At 33.1% G+C, this 23,303-nt stretch overlaps 1 long non-coding RNA gene across 1 annotated transcript; it reads right to left on the bottom strand.

Annotated features, from left to right (window-relative positions):
- Positions 1 to 3,499: 3,499 nt before the first annotated feature.
- Positions 3,500 to 14,017, bottom strand: LOC121069807. The gene is made up of 4 exons (XR_005819632.1): positions 13,971 to 14,017; positions 13,401 to 13,560; positions 7,449 to 7,480; positions 3,500 to 3,957 (listed from the first exon to the last, which is right to left on the bottom strand). It is a non-coding gene; the product is annotated as an uncharacterized LOC121069807 (long non-coding RNA).
- Positions 14,018 to 23,303: the final 9,286 nt, after the last annotated feature.

Here is a 23,303-nt window from a genome sequence, read left to right as displayed (position 1 = left end):
TTTAACAAAAATCATAATAGTTGATTTTGCTGACACGGCTGTTGCTTTTCATGTTTATTTTTTCTTTGTTTAATTGCCTATTATTTGGACAGGGGAGGTTTCTTCAAAAGAGCACCATGAAATTAAATAAAACAGTCTCATTTCGTGAGAACTGTAAACTCTTTCTTTTGTCAAAACTGAAATCTAAGAATTAGCCTACCTTTGATTTTGAATTTTTTAGATCTTGGAACTTTAACATTATCCAGTTGCATGCAAAATCTCACCAATTAAAAAAAAAGATAAGAAAAAAAGGAAAAATATTCTAGCTCTTATCAATGTACACTGTTTGCAGTGACATTACTAATTAGCAACTTTTATCAGCTTTTTCAGTATGTCAGACATCATTTCTCACACTGTTAGCTCCATTACTTCTCATTCTTCCTTTCCTTCTCTTCCTGAGATTTAGAAAAATAATAGACAGTTTTAAAAAATGTTACCTTCATTTTCTTATCTTTGATGTACAGACTCAATTTTTACATCCTCGGTTTCCAAGTCTTGTTTTATTTTTTTCCTTGGAAATTTCATATTCCATCTGGTCGGAGTCCTATCAAAATCCTAAATTCCTGTTGCTTCAGTTTCCTTCTTAATCAGAGTCTTCCGTACTAAGGACCTCCTACACTTACAGGCTTCTTTTCACTTACTGAACCCTGTATGACAAAGCACACGTGTAAAACTGAACTTGTAAAACTAAACAGAAACACCACACACATGCTTGTAAAACTAAACCATATCTTTAAAAAAAAAATGTATTTCCTGGGATGCTCCAGTGCATTGTACATATGCTCTCCAGGCTTGTTTTTTCCACTCCCACTACCTCTGCACTTGCCATAGAGTTCTGAACAGATCAGTGAAGAAGTGAAAGCCTTCACAGCAGTAAAATAGAGACAGAGGTGTTGATTCTTCCTCTCTCATACTAACTTTTTTTTCTTTTTTTTTTTTTTTTTAATCTAAAGAGAAGCAACATACCATGTGGTAAGCATATTTATAATATCTGATTTTGTTGATTTTTCTTAACTTCTCCCCTTGTGAAAATGTGCTAAACATAGAGCAGTAATACTGAATCCAGTTTGTTACTTTAGAATGTAGTCTGAAATTATCCTTATTTCAGAAAATTTAGTTACTTTCTACTTGGCAAACTTTGTTTCATCAAATGCAAGATCAGATTTTTCAGTTTTGTTTTGATAACCCTACTAACACCATTCTGTTTGCATAGCTAACAGGGATATAAACACCAATAAAGAAAAGCTGAAGATCACCTTAATCTCGCCTTGATTTTGCAAATTTCAGAAAGGGAAAGAGCAAGTTCCTACCTCATTCTTCAAATTTTAGATGCATGAGAAAAAAGAGTAACAACTGCAAAAAGGTCAGATGCCATACTGTAAACACTGAATTCATACTCATACACTAATCTATATGAATGCATTCAGGAATGCAGCCTAATTCTCAAAGCTACTCAGTACATGCACTTTCCACATAAATCAGGAGAGGAACATGGGAACCTGTGAAAGTCACAGTAGCTGTCTTTGAGTGCTTAGCTTAGGAAAATAACACTATAGTTTTTGCTTTTCCCTGATTCAAATATTTGGACTGGAAGTTGTTTTTGTTTGTTTTTCTCAGCATGAAAGAATACAGCAGGATTTATATATTCCACCAAGACTATACATACTTAGGATTGCAGTAGAAAAGTATGTAAGTACACTTATTCTTACAGTTAACTTATGAGTGGAAAACATGTGGAAGTTTAAAAGCCAACACGTTCAAAAAAAATTAGCATCAAATTTCCACATTAATGAATAAACCTGCATTTATTATTAATCAAGTATTTGGAAGATTTTAAAGTGCTGATTAAAAAGACAAATTTGAATTATAATCACCATTTTAGAACTTTTCAAATTACAGTCAAATGTTTCCATAAAGTTAAATGAAAAAACAATTTTCATAAGTTGATGAAAATATGTAGCTTATTTTCTGTTATCTTCCTTCGCTAAGTAAATAACTTTTTTTTTTTTTTTTTGGGGGGGGCATATATTAAGAAAGTGTAAATTGACATCAATCTATACATTAAATTTATTTCTATCAACTAGTGATCCAAACCAGAGTATACCCCTACTTCTTATTTACAATACAATTTAGAACATATATTACGTGTGCATCTCAATTATGGCTTCATCAGGCAAAGTTCATGCCATACAGAACAACATTAAAAACTAGTTTGTAGAATTATGGACTTCAGGTTAGAAAATACCTCTAAGATCATCTAGTCCGACTTTTAACCTAGTAGTAACAAGTCCACCATTAAACCATGCTACTAAGTTCTACATCTACACATTATGAAAACCTCCAGGGATGGTGACTCAACCACTTCCCTGGGAAGCCTACTCCAAAGCTGCCGCAAACTTTTCAGTAAAGAAAATTTCCCCCAATATCGAACCTAAGCTTTCTTCTTTGGAATTTACACTTTTGCTTTCTCTTCTCTGCCCCCACCCTGTTTGCTTTTCCGTCTTGCTACCAGTAATTATCAGGAGATGACTGGTTCCTTATATTGGGATATTCAATTAGTCTTCTGACCAATGTAGCTTTGACCCATTCACCTACACATTGTGCGTAAGAAGACTTGAGTGCTGTAACAAAATGAGTGAATTCTTGCCCAATCAAAAATTTTCTCAACTCAAACAGAAATCCTTGCTTTACACAACAACCCTAACATACTGAAAATCGCACAAATATCATCTGTATATCCTGTCATATCAATCAAATCTCTGTAAACTAAGTCAAAATGTAAAAGACTACATGAGCAAGAAAATGCACCTTATTAAAAAAGAAATACCAGAAGTTACAAGTTGGAAAGATTTTATTACCAAAATTGAAGAAGATTACCACAAAACCACAATCTTCCTCCAAGGCACCTCTTCTATATTTATACTCATTTAAATGAATAGAAAGTTCAACTTGCCTTCAGGAAAAGTCATATTCCTGGTGGCCAATAAACTTTTGTAGTCATTTTGCAGGAAAAACAAACAAACCAAACCAAACCAAAACAACAACAAAAAAACAGCATTAGGAGTGGCAATTATTTTCTTGCTTTTGTTTATTTTATTATTATTTATATTTATTACTTCTTTCTTTGTAAGCGGAAGAAGCTTCAAACTATAGATGAGATTTGAGATTCATCACTCTTCTCACAGTGATGAAAATCTTCTAATTGTTACTCTTCCTGTTTCTCTTTTATCTTGTTTTTAACATAGTCACTGACTTTATTTTTTTCCATGCATTTACCTGTTTCTCTTACCTTCATTTAAATTTTTTTCAGTGGAAGTTTTCTAAATTGAATAATGTTAGTCAAGTTATGTTCCAAAGACTATAGCCATGTTTAACAAAAAAATCAGGTTTGTTTCCATGGTCTTTTCCATTGTAATTAAAATATTTATTAAAACGTGTCTTTTAGGTAAGCTAGCTCAAAGATTTAGAAAAATTCAGATGTGCTTGACATACTATTTTTCAGTGGTCTCTTCAGACAGTTCTGGTACAGATGCTTCAATTTTCCTGTAGCTCTGCCAATTTAATTTCATGCCCAGCTCCAGAATGCCAAGATAATGTAGCTGTTGCTAATGCCTGAAAACACTGTCCTGTCTTTATGTGACAAATTGCGGGGCAAAATATGTCCACGTCTTCATACTAGCAGCAAGCAATGGTGCTCACTTTCCTTCAGTCCAAAAGTTCATTTCGCTTATTATTTCCAACTGGGCATAATAAACTTTCCAAGATGATTTTTCTTCAAAGCTGACTGCTCTCTGACTTGGTCAATTAAACAAATCATCTGTGTAATCATTTGTCTTGGGCTATCGTAGCAAGAAAACCGATGCTGGATTCCATACTCACAGAGAGAATTCTTTTTCATATCAGGAGTTTTCTTCATTGCTGAAGACGGAAATGGGTTGTTAAGAATAAATTACATTATTTATATCAGAGCTACAATTCCTCATACACATCAATTTTACTAGCTAAAATAAAAGTCACTTCTCATCCATATCCCTATTGTAATGCTTAAAATATTGCTACATATTATGACATCAAAGAAGAAAAATGCTACTAAACAGTGCTACATGCTCTTTTGTTAACTCCTGTATCTAAACTGTCATCCACTCCATGTTCTCAATTACACCTGAAGTTAGCACCTGAAATCTCCATTGAGAGCAATGGTCCTGTACGTTAGACTATACAAAAGCAGGGATATGACTCAGAAAATGTACAGTAGACATCAAACCACCAAGGTAAATGGTATTAATGTAAGTTTTCAGATTTCTAATGAAATTCTATCTGTTTGCAGTTCTAATTGAAGTTGGAGTCTCTCTTTCCAAAGGAGATCACACACATATGGGATAATGAAAGGGCTGTCTTTTTCCAGAAAGAGTTGTATATGCCTTAACTTTTCAGACTTTTCCAGCAATCTCTCATTATACATGTGCATTGGCTTTCACAGCAGCTATATGACTACAGAACGTTTGAAATAATATTTTAAATGTCTTTGTTCATTTAATTGTTAGCTCTTTAAGGCCAGTATCTTGTCTACTTTGCCACAAGAGGGATTTAATGCCTTTTTTTTTTTTTTTTTTTGGTCAACGTAAGTTCATATTGGATATACATTCTTCTTCAGCACTTGCTGATTCGTAACTAATTCATCAAAATAATAGCAAGTCTTTCCTTCAAAGAATGCTTTCATTCAAACATTTTTTTCCTTCTTTATTCTCTGTCTGTTAAATTTAATTGCACAAATTTTACCATTATTGCAGATTTAGTTCAATACTTTCCTTGGTTAGTTGTCCTCTGCTATTTTCTCTCATATTTGCTACTTTTTGCTTCCTCTGTACAGATGCAGAGACTCTACGATACTATTGTTAGACGACAGCCAGTCTTCAAAAATTCATGTCTTTGAAATCCCACTTTAGCCTATGTATTCCTGCTGTGGGTGGGATAACATTTGTGGTTTCCACATACCTCCAAGGCAAACTGTTTGTCAACCTATATCCCTTTCAAAAATACAGAAGTCTGCAAGTGCCATCAAATTGAATTTATTTGATTTGAGAAGCCCTTTTTTTCTTTTCTTTTTTTTTTTTAAAGAATTATAGATCTTTCTGTTAAAGAATTGATGTGTATAACAGTCTCCTTAGTACAATATTCTTGATGTCTATATAAGAGTGAATGTTAAACTACTGAAAGAGCTCTAAATGTAGGATCTGAGTGTAAATTCCTACTAATATACTGATCAAAATTTCAAAAGATCCCAAGTTTTATTAACAGCAAATATCTTTGACTTTCAGGGAACAGAAGCTGTAGCGTTGCTCAGGTGCTTTTAAACACATTTCCTTGTACTCATTTCCTTCCAAAGAACAAATAAATGATTTTTCTTAATTTTCTAAATTCCAGGAATGCTACCTGTTAAAGCAAAGCATTTTCCATGCAACTTAGGAGAGCTTTAGTACTATTTAGTTTGTTGTAGCTGTTCCCAGGTACTCTAGTGAAACTGGTGGTTTCATATTTGAAAATCCTTAGGATTTATTACATTTACACACAGTAAAAATTGTATGATACTAATCTATTACTGAAATAAGTGCCTTAAAGACTGCTATAACACAAATCGTAGTGTTGACTAGCTAGAAATATTTTTTCTGGAAAAAAAATATTCAGTTCAAAAAAAGATAAATTACAGTTAGAGAAGCCTTAAAACGGTTTAATCCAATATAAATATGGCAGTCACATGGTTAGATCCCATCAAAACTCATAAAATAGATCCCTAAGGCTGAATATTTAATAATGCTGTACTTTAAAACTCGTAATTCCTGCTTACATTTTTCCCTATGCTTCTCCTGTGTAAAGCAGATTAACTCAAATTAAATTTCACACTAATCCATCTAACACTGAGTGTGTTTGATAAAGCTTTTCTGGGTTCAGACAATTCACAGAAATAGTAAAAGCTTTGCAATAGTAATTATACTGAATTTTACAGTATAAAGTGTGATATGGGCACTGAAGAAATTATGGAGAATTAAATATTTCACTTGCAAAAACTTAATTTGAGCAGCATATGCAGAATATACATTCAAATGTATTAGTAAGTAGCAACTTTGTAAATAACATTCACACAGAAGTGTAAAGACAGTATAGCCATTTTGCACAAAATTGTGCCATTTTAAGTACCTTCACAGTATTAATCTAATTCAAAATCTCATGCACTAAGCAAGTAGAACAATTTTCTGATATGACATTTATGGAATTAATTATTAGAGTTTCTAGCAAGTAAATATTACCTAATGGAATTAGAATTAAATTGTATAAAAATTATATAAACTGAAGAATTTATATTCTTGATTTTACCTTTTCTCCTGTTTCTTAAGTTCAGGGCTATTGCTCTCAGATAGATTGACACAGATGTTAAACATCAACAGGAGACATCTGAACTTTTCATTGCGCTTAATTTACTATATAAATCAATTAAACAATTTGAGGTATATATTTTTTTTCCCATAAAGGTTCCAATCAACATGTTCATGTGAATGAAGTATTTTTGCTGAAGCAGTTAATGAAGAACATAGTACATAGTATGTCTCCGCTATTTAGAGACAATGCTGATTAATGAAAGTGTGAGTGAAGATGTGTCAGCGATCTATTTGGGCTAGACACTAAGAGTCAGTCTTCTGCACAAAATACATTTTGATGTTACTCTGGTGGAAGATGTTGGCCACCATAAAAGAGCAAGGAAAGTTCTAGATAATAGTCGTCTGGTACAGCATTCTCTTCAGCTGAAACTAGTAGTTACATATTTTGGAGAAACTCCAGTTTTCAAGATTGTGCATTTTGTTTTGTTACCCATTGCATTTGTTCATCACATCTCTGTATGTATATTTAGATTGAATGAAAAAAAAGACAGCAAGCACATTCTGTAAACACTGCAACTTGTACTCACCTACATGAAAACATTCTAGACATTTTTAGTACACTTTCAGATCACTGTTAACTTGCACAATACTATATAACAGCATGTGGTTGCATTGCAGACCTCAATAAGATGTTTGAGAACAGAGTACAAGATGTTTTTAAATTAAAAAAAAAAAAAAGAAGGAAAAATAAGTTTAGTATAGTATTGCACTTGCTGTTTGCCATCAATTAAATATATTGATGAACTTAGCATCTCTGAATGAGGGAGAGCACACTCCTGTAAGAAGCAAATACTTCTTAACTAAAAGATGTTATAACTCTTGAAAATATCTGAGAACAAATTAAGAGAAACTAAAAGCAAATTATATAGTGGCCAATCACTTCCCCTCCCCCCCCCCCCCCCCTTTTTTTTTAGTTACAATTTCACACAAGGTACGAAGATAAAAATGAGTTTAAAAAGGTTTAAAAATACTTACAATATTGTTGAATGAGGAGAGAAGAGACAGTCCTATTAAAAAGAATGCAGTATATGCAATATACTTCAAACTTTATTCTAGCTTTTTTAAATTATTATTTATTTTTTTTATTTATTTATTTCTCTCATAACATTGTTCTAATTTCTTTGGTCCAAAATTGCTCTGCTATGAATAAGAAACAGTCCACTGTATGCAGAGAGATGTTAGTAATTAACTGTAAAAAAAAACTCAATAGCAAAAATCATTTGAAATTAGGTTTAATTTCACTGTAATGTATTTAAACAGGAATAAAAGCATGTTCATAATCTCTAACTATGCTGCCCCTTGAGGCTGCAGCATGCATCTCAGTTCTTCCCCTATCATTACTACTTCAGCACAGACTGCTATTTTGCAGCAAAGGCTGACTGCACAGCTTTACAAGACTTTTATGAATGCCACGATATCCTCAAAAATTCCCTAAGCCAAAAGTTGCTCAGAAAATCAGTGTGCTTAATTCTTTTTCTTTCTTTATCCACCTGGGAAATGAGTCTTGTGATTGGACACCAATAAGACTGTTCCAAAACGTATCTCTCCCTGTGTAATTTGGTACTGATAGCCCACAGAGAGTATGTGATTTATGGTTGTCTTTGTACATGAAAAAACAAAACCTGGGAAAATACTAATACATGCTAAATGTGGTACCTTCATTTATCATTGCTACAAGACAAGAGGCATAATAAATACCTTTTGAGATGGCATCCATACATACCACTTACCCATGTAAAAACACACACAGCTAGTATCAGTGATTTCTTCCACTGCGTCTAATACAAATGCTCCCTTGAACCATCATGAGGGGTTACCTCAAAACTGCATAAAATTCAATGTGCTATGAAATAAGTAGTGTAGTGAAAGCAAATGAACTGTTAAAATGCACAGACAATTATTGCTTCAGGCTAAAAGGGAGATCATTGGGCAGATACTTGAATGAAAGAACACTTTGTGATTACTCACTAGACAAACACTTCTTGGACTTAGTCAAATGTCTAAAGATAGCAATCTCTCAATCAGACTTAAACAAGGATCCCAAGGTCTACATTTACACAGAAGAGCAATTTGGGAAAAAGCTGAACACCTTCATTCCATGTGTAATTTCTACAGATAATAAACAAACAAACCAGCCAACACAATTTAACTCTGGTAGGAAATCACAGAAACATTGCTAAGGAAAGCATGTAGACATGCTTTCTCATTCCACTTCAAAAAAATTAAGTAAAATTTTCTGAATTCATGTGCAAACCTCCACTTACTCTGAGGACTTTTTTCAGTAGATATTGCTAACTTAATTTAATGACCAATACCACCTTCAACCGGGTTTACTTTACAGTGGCATTTAAGAAATCTTACTCCACCTCCAATTATGTTTCTAGTAAACAGCTGACAAAATTTCCTAAAATTACATGATTCAAAACAAAAATCTTATCACCAAATACATGTTCTAAATTTGCAAAAATAAAAGAGAAATCTAGTGTCACTCTTAAAGAATGTAAGGAATATTAAAAAACTCTTCCGGTATCATCACATGCTAATATTCATAAGCTTAGGGGAGAAAAAATTGTTTTGTTATAAGCACAAAATAGAATTTGAATTGAAATACTGAAGAAGGGCTCCAGAATGCAAAATGTAACCAGGAAATATCAATACACAATTAATTTGTGAAAAAATTCACCTTCATATGAGGTGAAGGATTAGTGAAAGCTGTATATCAATAGATGCTGCTTAAAAAACCTTTTTAAATTATCCATAACTGCTACATATAAATAGAGATAATTTATTTCATACATAAAAACATAGCTATCTCAAATGTTTACATCAAGAACATCATGTATCAGAAATATTTTGTTTAAAGTAAAAAGAGAACAGGAAAGAAAATATTTCATTGAATAACATGGGATGTATCTGAAAGCTACTTAATCAAGATGTCATGAGTTGTTATTAAAGTCTTCAAGGGAAAATAATTTTTCTGAAACTTAGAAATCCAGACTCAGAAATTCAAGTGTGTTTTGAAATTAATTAGATCAGCTTGAAATGAAAGGGGATGGCTAGTAGAAATTAGCAGATATTTCTGGTAGCTCAAGACATAGAAAGAATTGTACTTTGTAATTAGCAGATTCTTGAGCTTGCTTTCTTGGATTATTTCCCACCAGCACAGCTTTCTCATAAATCTGAAACCAATTTGCAAATGTCACTAATTCAAAAACATATTTCTATTACAATGACATCTTTACTATGAAAAATTATGATGAAAATACTAGCATTCCTAGCGTTTCATTCACTAGTTTAACAGAGCACTGTCTTTGTTATGGATTTCTTTCCTCTTGTCCTGAGGTGTTCTTTGATTTTTGTTTTGGAAAGTTTGTTTAAAAATGTTTCATGGTGAAAGAGCAAATCTAAATCTCATTAAAGACACACTAATAATGACAGATCAGTACGTAGTTACAGCACATTTCAAAATCTATTGTGTATATTTTGTGTAAAATTGTTACCTCTAATACTTTTAGCATGTTAGAAGAAATTATTTTGGATACTTATTCAGAGGGATTCACACAGAAGTTGGTGGGCCTTTTCACTGACAGAAAAAGTTAGAAAATGTGTAAAAAGACACCACCACCCATTTCATAGTAGGACTGGTGGAGGTTGCATCTGCTTAAACATATGTACTGTAATATGGCATTATTTTGAGGAAATGGAATTACAGCCTAACCTTGAACATGATGTTTCCAATCCTTAAGCCCTAGAGGCTTGTTTTTGTTTGTTTGATTGGTTGGTTGTATTTTGTTTTTTTTCTTTTTGTTTTGTTTTTTAACTATTATTATTTTTTAGGTGCAAAATTTTGTACATGTGAAGTACGATATAGGACAAAATGACTTCAGTGTCTTTGATTTCTAGTGTTTCTAAGCTGTAATTATGAAGCAGATACTGGTACTAATTTTGAAGAGCTTTGCCTGCATTCATTGTAGCTGTCACAGTGATCTCTAAGAGCCATAGGCTTTATTGGCTGACAGGCTGTAGGTAGAAACTGAGAGAGCACAAAGAACGGTTGCCCTCTGTCCTTCTCCCATTCAGCTTTTTCACTTACCTTCTGCTATGCTCTGTGACAGCACCAGTATGGGTCTCTGATAAGCACAGTTAATCCCAAAGGAATGAGAGAGATGAAAGAGCCTGCAAGTCTCTTTGGCTTTGCAATGATATATAAAGCAAGCAGGCAAGATCAAAGAGAAAATGAGCACTTTTCACAAAATCATTGTGAATTCTGCAATGTGGCATGGGAATTTTCTTGTTCAGAAAGCTTCTGTAGTGTTATACTATCCTGCATCACCTATAGTATGTACAAGTTATTAGTACCCTTGGTAAGCCTTAGCAAGCAAGTATGTGAGGAAATGCCAGACTCCTCCAATGGGATACTGCACAGAAAATTACTGTTACCTTGATAATAACATTTTGCTTCTGGGGAAATATTTTATTTCTTTCTTTTCTCAAGCAAGTGATCACAGCTCTCCAAGGTCAAAAAATAGGTTGCAAATATTGCCAACTGCTAGATGCCAGCAGTCAGCATCAGCTCAGATTCCCTTGAGTCATCAGCAATTCAGTTCCTCAAACAATGTAGGGAATGAGAGCAGGCTTTAATTACTGGCTTCAGGTATTTACACTAGACAGGAACTGTCTATTTAGTTGCTGACTGCAGTTGCTCTCCTCTAAATAAAGTAGGAGGAAGAGAAAGAAGAGATTGGAAGGTGTTCCTCTCAAATGCAGGAGAATGAGAACAGAAAACAAGCAAAATGTAAAGCTGCCTGCAACCTACCTCCAGAGAAGCTGAGCTGCTGCCAGCTCACAAGGTTTCTAAATCATGAGTCAAGACTAGCTCTGTGTTCTGAAAGTGTTTAAGAAACATATATATTTCAGTTTGTACCTAATAGCCATGCTCCTACTGTTTCTTTTAAAGAATATGAGACCACCGTATCTTATAAAAGAATGTTGTCTTCATAACATGCCATGACAAGTAGAATTTGCAGAAGTCTATTGTAAATGTTTATTTCATTATGCTTTGTTCATCAATGTTTATAGTTTTATTGAGCTATGGGAGTAGGTCATCTGGCTTTTTGTCTTCATTATTGACAGTAATAAGCATTCACTTTATCAAAGAGTGAAAATAATGTATGTGATGAACAATAAGTTTCTGCTAAAAACGCAACTCTTACTTGCTGTTTCTATATTATTACTTTCCCAAACTGCAAACAACATCAGTCATTGAAGACAAACTGCTGTGCTATGACAGAAAATATATGCTTGCCTTCCAGTCATGTTTTCTTCTTTTATAATGGACATTATTCATAATGGAAATAGTAAATCTTAATGACTGGTTTCAGGAAATTTGGCATCAGACAAGTTTGTATTTTAGTGTTTTAAGAATTGTTTTTTAGAAAAATTCATATAGGAAATCAGACCTCATGAAAATGATTCACCCATATAGATTCGCAAGCTATTTAGTGATGATCATTTTGATCATAGTTTGACCTCATATACACCACAAGCTGCTGAATTTCTCCATTACTGAATTACAAATTTGAAGTATTGGATAGATATATCTATATGGTTAAATCAAGCCAATGGTATGCTAGTTCTTTATTTTAAAGTTGAAGCAAGACAAATTCAGTTATGGCATTCATTATTCGTTTCTGTACAGGCATACCAGCCTAGTAACCATTCTATTTTCTCACCTACTTAACCATCACATCACTGCAAATGTTTTTTTTTTTTCTATTAAAAAAATAAAAAAATAAAGAGCGTTTCTTGTCAAGTTTGTCAAGTATCCTTACTTTAGTTCCTTACACATTTTCACATTTCTTTTCTTAACCAGTAGATATAGATCTTGGAACTGAAATTACGTCACAGTTTCTTCTCATAATGATTTACTGTGTGGATTTCCAAGTTTCAATAGTCTTAGGTGTAATATCAAAATGGAAGCTCATATCTTTTGTGTAAAAAAAAAAAAAGTTATCTAATAAATTCCAGATTCTTATCTAGACTTATTCTACAGCAGGCTTATTGGTAGGACTTGGTGGTAGGACTGTAGAAGTATGCGGTAGTTTTGAAGTGATTAAAAAAATATAAAGACCACTTAAAACTGTGTTTAGATTTTTCCCCAGAAGGGCTTTTTAATCTAATACTCCTATTATTAATTATTGAACTAAATAGATTGCAAGTATCAGATTGGAAACTATGACATTTCTGCCGCAAATAATTATTGATAGCCAGCGATAAAGAAGTATTCTTCTTAACATATTTAATAATTAATAAAAACTAAATTTTGAACTATATAACAACAAAATAGACAAGTATAATGTCCTCAAAATTACCCCCCCCCCCCCCCCCCCAAAAAAAAAAAAAAATTACCCATGGAAAACTGATACAACAGCTGCAGTCTGGAGAAGGATATTCTTAAGATTAGGGAAATGTTAGTAATCAAAGAAAAAAGAGAAGAAGGGCTACTACAATATATTTCATATGTGCCTAGCTTCTGTAACATCTGTAGCATCTGTAACATCTTTAAATTGGGCTTCGGTTTCTTACACAGCTTTATTAGGAGAGTTACACACCTCAAAGCAGAATTAACAAGACTGAACGCAGTATATTGCCAAACATAACACACCAGTATAAAGGGGTAGTTTAAAATGAATCCCAGAATCTTCCAGATACACAAGCCTCTGTTATACACAGATGCCTTCAAAATCCTGAAGGTTCAGAGCTGGAATTTGCTGAACCTGGCATAGGAACAGATGATTTATTTCAATGTGTCAGTTACACACACATACACACACATATATATCCAACAGTTTTACAGTTAAAGCACTTTGAAGTTGTTTGGAAACCACAGTTCAATTCTTCTCTCTAAGAGAATATAAAACCTTTTACCTTCTACAAACAGTGCACATACTCCATGGTGGGCACCAGGAGTGAGATGAACTCAGCCCATTCTCCTGAATATTTTCTGCTTTGCGCTGTCTTTTTGTCCAGGATTAGCATTGCCAAGATTTGCAGTAAGGTGCTCCTCAGAGAAGGTAGACTGCTGTACCTATTCGAGAGCAAATAGGATATCTATGAATAATTTTCCCAGAATATTCAAATGGGATTTCTGAATATTTAATAGGTAGTATTTAAGAAACAGACAAAGTAATACAATTAGTGTTAACAAATTTGATTTATACATTAGAGTAAGCAACCCCTTCTCCTTTCATCACTCCATTCTTCACTTCTTGCTTTTGAAAATATTTGCCTTATATTCTTGATAACAGTCAAATTAATAAGTTTAATTCCATATGATTCTTTCCAATATGATATAGGTTTATTTTGTATAACGTTTTTTGTCAGCACGGGAGAAAGAGGATTAATTAATTGAACAATACCAAGTTAACAGTGGTATACTATGGTGCAGAGTTCTACTTCATGCTATACTTACATCCCAGCTTTTGTGAATTTACTTACATGGCAATTCTCACTGAACAGCTGAAGAAATGATTTCTTGCTTTCTATAAATCAAGAGAAGCAACTAGAAGATAAAAATAGTTAATAATGTGGCCTTGAGAGAAATGAATTGTTAGTATGACAACCTCTTTATTGAAATCTAAATTCAATGAAAAATGGAGAGGACATATACCCTCATCATTTATCTAAGAAATCTCAGAAATTACAGCACAACAGCATATAGAAGAGAAATAGCATTCAGAAGAAAAATTTTACCTTGATAGTTCTACTGAATGTTTATTCTTCATGATATAGGTGAATAAATTAAATGCCAATTCAATTAGCTATAGTCTGTGAATGCAGTTATCTTTCAAGTGCACTTAAGATTTGAGCGCATTAAGGTGGTTTCAAAAAATTTAGCTACTGGATGAAAACCAATAGAAATTTAAATATATATATAAAAAAAGAGTCATTAGTCACTTCTTGAGTCAAAACAAAAGTTGTATCATGTTCAGATTTGTAAGCAGTGATTTTACCCATGCTGAAGTGCAATGTGTGCAAGATTCACCATCAATTTTTTTTTTTTCCTCAGCCCTATAGATTACTTTGTCATTTTAGATATCTAATGCTATGTAACCAATTTCTGGAGGCATTCCAATAGCCTGAACATGAATCAAGATTCCAAAAAGGGAACTAAAATACATGAGAAGACATCTGGAACATAATTTTCAACTTAGAAAATACAGAACTGTTCGCTATTCTTTTCTCCATTTTTGACAGGTAATAATGCAGAAAAATCATTTAGAACTAGTCATGATACCTGGCTTCTGAACACACATTTTAAGCATTATTTGACATATGCTGGTTGTTAATATACATTTTCCTTAATGTGAAAATGAAATCTGTTGTGTTTCAAATATTTATACATTCAGCACTTCTGTATGTGAATTTGCCATTTCAAGACCACTTTTTTATATCCTACTGTAAGATTTCATAGACCAAATTCCTTCAATTCAGTAAACTACCATTTGATGAAAATTCTTTTACTGAAATGAGCAGAAAATATTTGCCTACAGGGTTCTTGTTTTGTTTTTAATATAAGCACATCTAGTATTTAATTACAAGACAGTTGTAAGTTTGGATGAGTATTATATAATGCCTCTTGCATTTCTATGAGAAATACATCTGGAGTGAAAATAATAATTTGTCCAAAATATCAATGATCAATCACAGGTTTAAGTAGAATTTTATTTTCAAATAGAAACATGTATTAAGATGCCAACATATACAAAGATGAACACAACACCACTACTTAGTGGCAACATAACCTTGTGAGGAAACAAGAAAAATTCTCTTCCTTTTTGTCAGAAAATGAGCATAGGTTGCATAGATTTTTGTAGATTTTGTTAGTAAATTGCTAATACTAAATACAAACCATAACAACAAGCCGAAAAACCTCACAGCATTATTTGCATTTCCAGTAGCGTATATACATCACCTGAATATGAGCTTTCTGTGGCAGATTTGAAATACTCCTCTTAAGCAAAGGTCTTGCAGTGCTTAACAGTACTGAAAAGCTTTCAGGACTGTAGAGAATACTTTTAGAGTAGATTCATTCCCATCAAGAACTCTAGAAAACAAAAATTAATTTTGAAAAGAGAGCTCAAAAACTCCTCCCCTAAATCAGGGAATAAAACAGCAAAATAATCAGCAGGCAGCCAAATCACTCATTGTTTTTATCTCCAGAAGAGCAGAGGGAGCCTGAGGGATTACTGGTGATCACTTCAGACTTGGCAGAACAGCAGAGAACTTCACCCAGTTTTCTGTTCAGCAAGAAAATTGTGTTTTGTAGTTTGACAACATCCTTGCTTACTACCTCAGAGCAAAATCTTCCATGTCAAAATATCTGCATGTGCTAGAAATGAAAGAGCAGAGGTAGCTTGGTGCTAACAGTGCAAGCACAAAAATTCATAGTTTAGCATTGCGATTTCTTCATTGTTGCTGGTTTTCCTTTTTATAAACATCACCTATGGATACCTGCATACGGATAGGCTTTGGGACACAGCATGACATTTTAGAAAGTGCTTGTGTGATGTCCAGTGGTGATTATTGTGTGGAAAATGGCATCAAATACAACCTGTTGACATGCTGAAGCTGCCCTTTGAAAGAAAGTCTCATCCTAAGTGAAGTACCCTCAGCTGAGGATCCAAATCTTCCATTTCTTCCTTTTCCAAGAACCACAAATAAAAACAAACTCCCTACCTTCATAACCCCTGTTTAAGCCCTACTTTGGGAAGCCCTTCATATTCTTTGTGAATACAAAGAACAGCTTCAAGGAATGATACCTACATTTCTCTTTAGAGATATGCAAGTGAAGCAAGTGAATGATGCAAAAAAAAAATTTACTTAATTTAATTAAATCCTCCAAATTTAGCTTTACTGAGATGACTTAGTCTAGATGAGGGAAAACAATACTAATTATTCACATTGAATGGATTTGAATGGAGGAAGGATGCATATTTCATAGCCCCTATGAAGATTACACATATATATATATATTTACATACATATAATACAGTAATGACAAACTGTCATCAATACATTCTTTGGCACTTGGAAAGAGCTTGATTCCTTATGCAAATCACTATGATCAATTCTTAACAGGAAAAGTGAGAGAAGAAAGGAACAGACAAACACTGACAAGTGCTATTAACAGGTGTCTAACGACTAAAGTGGCAAGGCAAATGATGATTTGTCTTTCAAACGGCTTTAAGAGAGTCTGAGTTTTTACAGTTTGCATAAATTCTAGAACAGAAATAAATTCACATATCAGTTGTTAATAAGCCATGTTTAAAACCAATAAATTCACGGAATAATATATTTTTAATTATTGTTTATAAATGGAGGACATAAAGGTAACATCATAGAAAAACAAAGGAGTCACTATGGTGCTGACATGTTAAATGAAGTTTATAGTTTTTAATAAAACATGGTTATTTGTTTAAAAATCAAAATGTAAGAAAAATACAAAAGTGTAAAAATCATTTATGCATGACACAATGTAAAAAAATAACACTTTAGTGGACACATTAATTTCTACATTAGTGTAGAAATTTTGTTTTTACTTGGAAAGAATGTTAGCTTTTATTTTGATTTTTTTTGGTTTATTTTTTTTCAGAATCTTTTCGTGACTCTGACAGTTGAATTATCATATTCACAGAGAATTATCATTATTTTATCTGAAACTTTTTCACCAAACTCCAAGGCAGTACTGACTTCCAAAAATTTATGCGTGCATGTTTAACTATACTGGCAGTATTGGCTATGCAAAAGTAACAGCCCTCTCCATAGGAGTCTCTGTTCCACCACACTGTGCATCATAAAGTGAAGCCAAAGTGCATAAGCTTAATGGAGAGGAAAGACAATCCTGTGCTAATCTTTTCCTCTTTCTCAGTGTGTAACTATCAACAGTCCTCATGTAAGAAGAAGGGACTGATGTCAGTGCTGTAAGATGAACTTAGTCATACCTTCACGTGACAAAGTTCCGTGAATAATTTATGTATCAGACACAGTTCTTGGAGATGTTAATCTTTCACAGAGCAGTCGTCAGAGCCCAGACGGGGGCCGCAATCACCATCTCATGAGCTGTGTGGCACAGCTGCCCTACTGAAACCACAGAAAACAAGGCAAGGAGCTGGCTTCACTGCCAGCATTTTTCTGGCAAGGGAAAGTGGAGAAGGCTGAGAGCTGTATTTAAGGCAAAGTTTTCCACAGTTTTGGCCTGAGTTCTGCACAATCTGCCTGTTTCCTGTAGGTCTCTGTTCACAGCACAGTTTAAATGCTGTTACCCTCCTTCCACCACAACAAAGCAATTACGTACAATAAATCATAGAAGAATAGTTAAAATCAGCTGTCAGCTTCACTTTAGGAATATCACTGAATCAACAGAGCTACAATTTATGTTAATGTTTTGTCCATGGAACTTTTTGGAGAAACTTTCCATCTTTCTTGCATTTTCATCTAAAAATGCAAAATCAGACCTAGGGCAATTTAGTGAAAAAGTAACATTCAAAAATGAAAAATGAATATATATATATATATATATATACACACATACACACACACATACAAATATACATACATGTACATATATACATATATATATATATAATCCAGGACAGCTTTCATCAGTTAATAATTTCTGTAAAGTGAAAGAAATTCCAAGGCTTAAGGAACTGTGGAAAGCATAATACTTGTCACGCTTCAATGGAAGGATTTTCAAGCAACAAGTCATCTAAAAATCAGTAATAGCACAATGTTACCTAATACTCATATTATCCTAACGATGCTATATACTTGTTACACAGATATTTAATCACACATCCCTTGAGTCATCTTCCAAGGAAATATTTTGCATACTTCCATGACATGAAGCAAAAAACACATAACAAATATGCAAGAAAGACATGATTCCAGGATGCAATGCTGGCATTTAGCAAGCTAATATAGGATCATTAGACTTCTGGCCTTGAAAAAGAAAAGAGAATAAATAATTCTTCACTTATTCTTAAATACCAACTTTTAGATTAGGAGATTATACTGAGTGTTTTTATGATATGGGGAGGTTATAGCCATACTAATTTAGAAAAAAAATCATTTAAGTAATTATAACAGAACTATTCAAAATTGTTGCAATTATATGATTAGTCTTTGCTGCAAAAAAGATGATACTAAAAGTGATGAAAAAACTTGAAATTAAGACAAGTGAGGAAAAGAAAATCAAACCTGAAAATACTCTAAATGAATAGGGAAAATGATTAAATAAGGTGACAGAATGAGAGTACTATCTTAATGAAGTACAGCAAGCTTGCAATCATCTTCTCTTACCTACAAGAGCACCTTGATTTATGTTATCAAAACAGTGATGTATTTTTGTGCTCCAGTTCAGAAATATGTCACAGGAAAGTGACTTTTATAAAGCAGGAACAGGGAGGGGATGTCAAGGCATTATCCTTAACTATCACTGTTCTTTTCTTTAAATTCAAAAAACTCATCCACACTTACCTAAACAATGCTGTGAAAGTTATTCCAAGTTATCCTTGAAGTTATCCCAACTGAGCATTATCAGAAACTGAACCAGAAGCTGTGTAATTAAAACACTCTTAATTAGACACCTTCTTAGTGAAATTGGAGGACTTGTTCTGGAACACACATATGCTAATCCTTACCAAAGCACAGGCTGGAACAAAACATCTAAAATCAAACTATTTTCTTGCTGTAAATTAATATTTGGGAAAACTACTAGAAAAACATTCTAAATTTTTTAATTATAAACAATGTAGGGATTAATTATTACTATTACTGGATATACCACTGGTTTAGGTAATGATAGTGTTCATGACATTCTTAAAGGCTACAACCTTGTCAATATCCCATACAGACTACCAGTTATGCCATCTACTGAGATATGTTACAGATTTTTGCATAAAAGTACTAATTTAGGTAGTACACATATATATTGTGAAAAACAAAGCAAGAATTTCAGAGTTCAGGAAAGGTAAAATTTGCACCGTGTTCAGTTCAGTCCTTTGGTGCATAAGTGTTATGACAAAGACATTTCTTCTTACCTGGTGTATTGGGTGTATATTGCAAGGTTTTGATCACAGGGGCTGCAGGGGCAGCCTCTGTGAGAAGAGACTAGGGGCTGATCCCACCATGGACATCCCTGCAGCCCCCCAGCTGCCAAAAACTTGCTGCTTGCTTTACCCAATACAACACCTGGATGGAATGTTTTTTTATTTTATTTATTTTACCTTTTATAGTCTTAGCAGCTAGGTATTCTGATTTAAGATCGAGATTTCAGTGATGAATATTCACTAATAAAAAAATAATCAATACAAAATTATATATGTCATTTAAATGTTCTGTAGAAACACAATACTGATGGAGAGCAAATTAGAATTATATTTCATACAGCCTCTAAAGACAGATCACTATTCTCTAAAACATCACCTTGCACATTGTCTCATTCACGTCTTTATGTCTTTTCATCATCACACTGCACACATTACACATCTGTTCACCTGAGCTTGTTATACACATGAACACGTTAGACATACACTTTTCAAGGACAAACCCATATGCATTTTTTATCCAAAAAACAACACCCAGAGAATTCATAATAGTCAGGGCAGTCTTGAACAGCTTAGTCATTTACTGAGTATCCAAAAACCCTTCGGGATCAGTTGTGCATCCATAACTTTCTGGAAACTTTGCTGTGGATTCACACTGATCCAAGAATTTTCCTTTTATTTTCACAAAAATCCCTTATATATATGATGTAAAATAATCATTGTTGTTATTTCTTTATTATGCAAAAAAGTCTATACTGCATCAATACACACTATTCTTGAGCTCTAACAGTTTAATACTCGATAATCAGTTTTATATTTTTCAGTGCAGTATTTTTATCTTAAATTTTTGCCTGTATATGTCAACAACTTCATTGATAAAGTTTTGAAAACAGTGTGTATCTACCAAAAAAGCTACAGATCCATTTTCATCATTGCAGTTTAACGCATGTCTATATGCAGTGCGTAACACTTGGCAGTGACTGCTAAGTCCGTTAGCCTTTCAAATTTCCCCTTGTCAGAGTAACCGTTCTGAAACAGTAAGCACAAAAACTTTTTTTTTTAAACACAAAAACTTTTTTTTATTTTTTTATTTTTCTTTACTGTGAATGTTCTACAGACATTAGAATTTGGAGAAATGAAAGTCGTATTGTGAATATTAAAAAAAAGTCATTGCAGTTTATGATAAATCATAAGGATTAACAGTGCATTTTTTAAATTTGTATGCTTCTCAATGTTTGTAAACCTACAGAAGGACAGGGTTAATCCATGATTTAGAAAATACAGAAATATGATATCTGGTGCCTATGTTACTTGTTACCTCTTACTGCCAATATCATTACTGGACAGTGGACGTACTACTTCATGCCTGAGCAGCGTTAGACTGAGTCTGAAGAACATGTCCCTTCAAGCATGCACTTTGATGTACTTTATGCCTTGTATCTTAATCATAGCAGAAATAATACTCAACAGACCCTAACTGAAGTCACAACACCTACAGTTTTTATACCAGAACAAACTTTCCATTGTATTTTAAATTTAATATTTGTTATTTCTAGCTGCTTTCATGATACTCTGTGGTATGTTTCATAGAAGTTCTAGGTGAATATTAGACGTGGAGATATTTCCTAAAATGCATGGTTTTATGCATTATTACATGCCATTCATTATCTTTTTACACTTGATGGTAGACTGCCACTTCCTTGTGTTTCATAACAGGCTGAGATTAAGTATCAGAAGCTACACTGAGTCCATTATTGGGAGAGACAGATTATACTAAAATTGATGCTCCTTGCTCAACCTCTCAATGTAAATAACTAAATTCAGAAACATTATCACTAGCACGGTGCATTATGTTTAGTACACATTCACAGGAATTGAATGTGGGACTGGGAGAAAAAAAAAGGCTATACAAGAACTATAGGCAGTAACGATCAACTAATGAGAGAAGAAAACTAGAGCTCTGGTTGCAAATATCAACACTATCAATCTGAAGGTAATAACAAATAGATTTTCTTCCTAGTTTGTAAAGGTAGACATGGTCAATATACACTATATATGACTTTTTTTTTTTCTTACCCACATTAAAAAACATTCAAATTTGTGGACCAAGTTCCATTCCTGTTTAATTTCTATGTCAGCTCTTTTGGAATACATTTATGAATGGGGTCATGGCTAATCTGTTTAGATTTCCCTATTTAGACTATAATTCTGTAATATATAAATATTAAACACCAAAGCATTTTGCAACATGAGAAAGATACAGGGAAATTAATATACTAATTAAACTACCTAATTTAATGAGGGATGACAATTCTGGGTGATCACAAGAGCAGTAGTCCTTGTAGGATTCCTGTGGAGAAAAATAGAAATTCTTAAAGTATGCAGGAGATTACACGAAGGAGGTGGGAAAACAGAGCTTCTAAGCTTTATCACACAACTTTCAGATCAGACAAGTGAAGAAAAGTAAAATTGACTCTGAAGTTACGTGACAACTGTCAAAATATGACTTTGCAGCTTTAAGGTAAATAGATCCTACATAGATATATATATACACACATTTATAGATACAGTATCAAGATGCAGACATATACAAACAATACTTTTGAATTCAACAATACTTTTATCCAAAACTACTGTTAATATATCCACTTTTATGAAACATATTTTTAATATATATATTTTGATAATCTTTAAAGCGTGAAATAATAATATGTATTCTATCAGGTTTTGGTTATCAGACAAAAATATATTAAGCCCTCCAAAACTCTCAAAAAAGGGTTGATATTTTTATTGATTGACAATTTATCTCTGCAGAAGATATATTCTTCTAATTTGCTGTTTTATATATTTCATAAGTAATTTGTAGCAAAATTTCAAAAACTTTTTTAACCAAGAATTAAAATGTATTAATTACAAGCAATTATATCCAAGTTACCAAGGTCATAACACTTTTGCTCAGACTGTACTTCATTAAAAAATGGTGAAATCAATGTTTCATATAATTAGGTCATTTCATTTAGAACCTTTTTTCCAAAGGAAAAATAAAATAATAAAATAAAAATAAAATAGAATACAGATATCTGGCAGATTTGTTGGATGCCAAGCCAATATTTTCAAAACAGTTTGCTTCAAAAGCAATTTGATATGGAGAACTTCAACTCCAGGTTTTATGTCACTAGGAACTGAAGAATGATTTTTAAAGTGTTAATTTCCTTTTCAAGTGGAACATGATGCTCCTGCCATACAACTTCTGAACAACCTGTGTCTGTGGAACAGTGATTTAACTTACACACTGAACTGCCACTGTACATTTAACACATAATAAAAATAGCATATCAAGTGACTTGGAAGACGTCAATCCAGCTTGGAACCTGTGTATGTATTTCTTATTCAGGTGAAATCTTTGGCCTTATTGGGCCATGGCAAAAATAGTATTAGTTCTGAAAGAATCAGCATTTCAGCCAACATTCATAGAAACTGATGAAATTGAATTATTTGTCTTGACCAGTACAAAAGAGATATTACAGCTTGGTGGCTGCCTCCACTACTTCTCTAATGAGATTTTTTACTTCTAAAAGATGGTATTTCAGCTATAAGGTAAATAAATTCTGGGTTGGCTCCTATGGTCTGAAAAAACAAATGAGGATGTACTTAGAGGAGTCAAATATTCAAAAACTCAGTTTCTTATTAGAACTTGGCTGAATATATACACGAGATATAT

The sequence above is a fragment of the Cygnus olor genome, chromosome 4, assembly GCF_009769625.2.
Source record: "Cygnus olor isolate bCygOlo1 chromosome 4, bCygOlo1.pri.v2, whole genome shotgun sequence".
NCBI lineage: Eukaryota > Metazoa > Chordata > Aves > Anseriformes > Anatidae > Cygnus > Cygnus olor.
The sequence above is the reverse complement of the archived record's forward strand: the minus strand, read 5'-3'. Positions and strand labels throughout refer to the sequence as shown.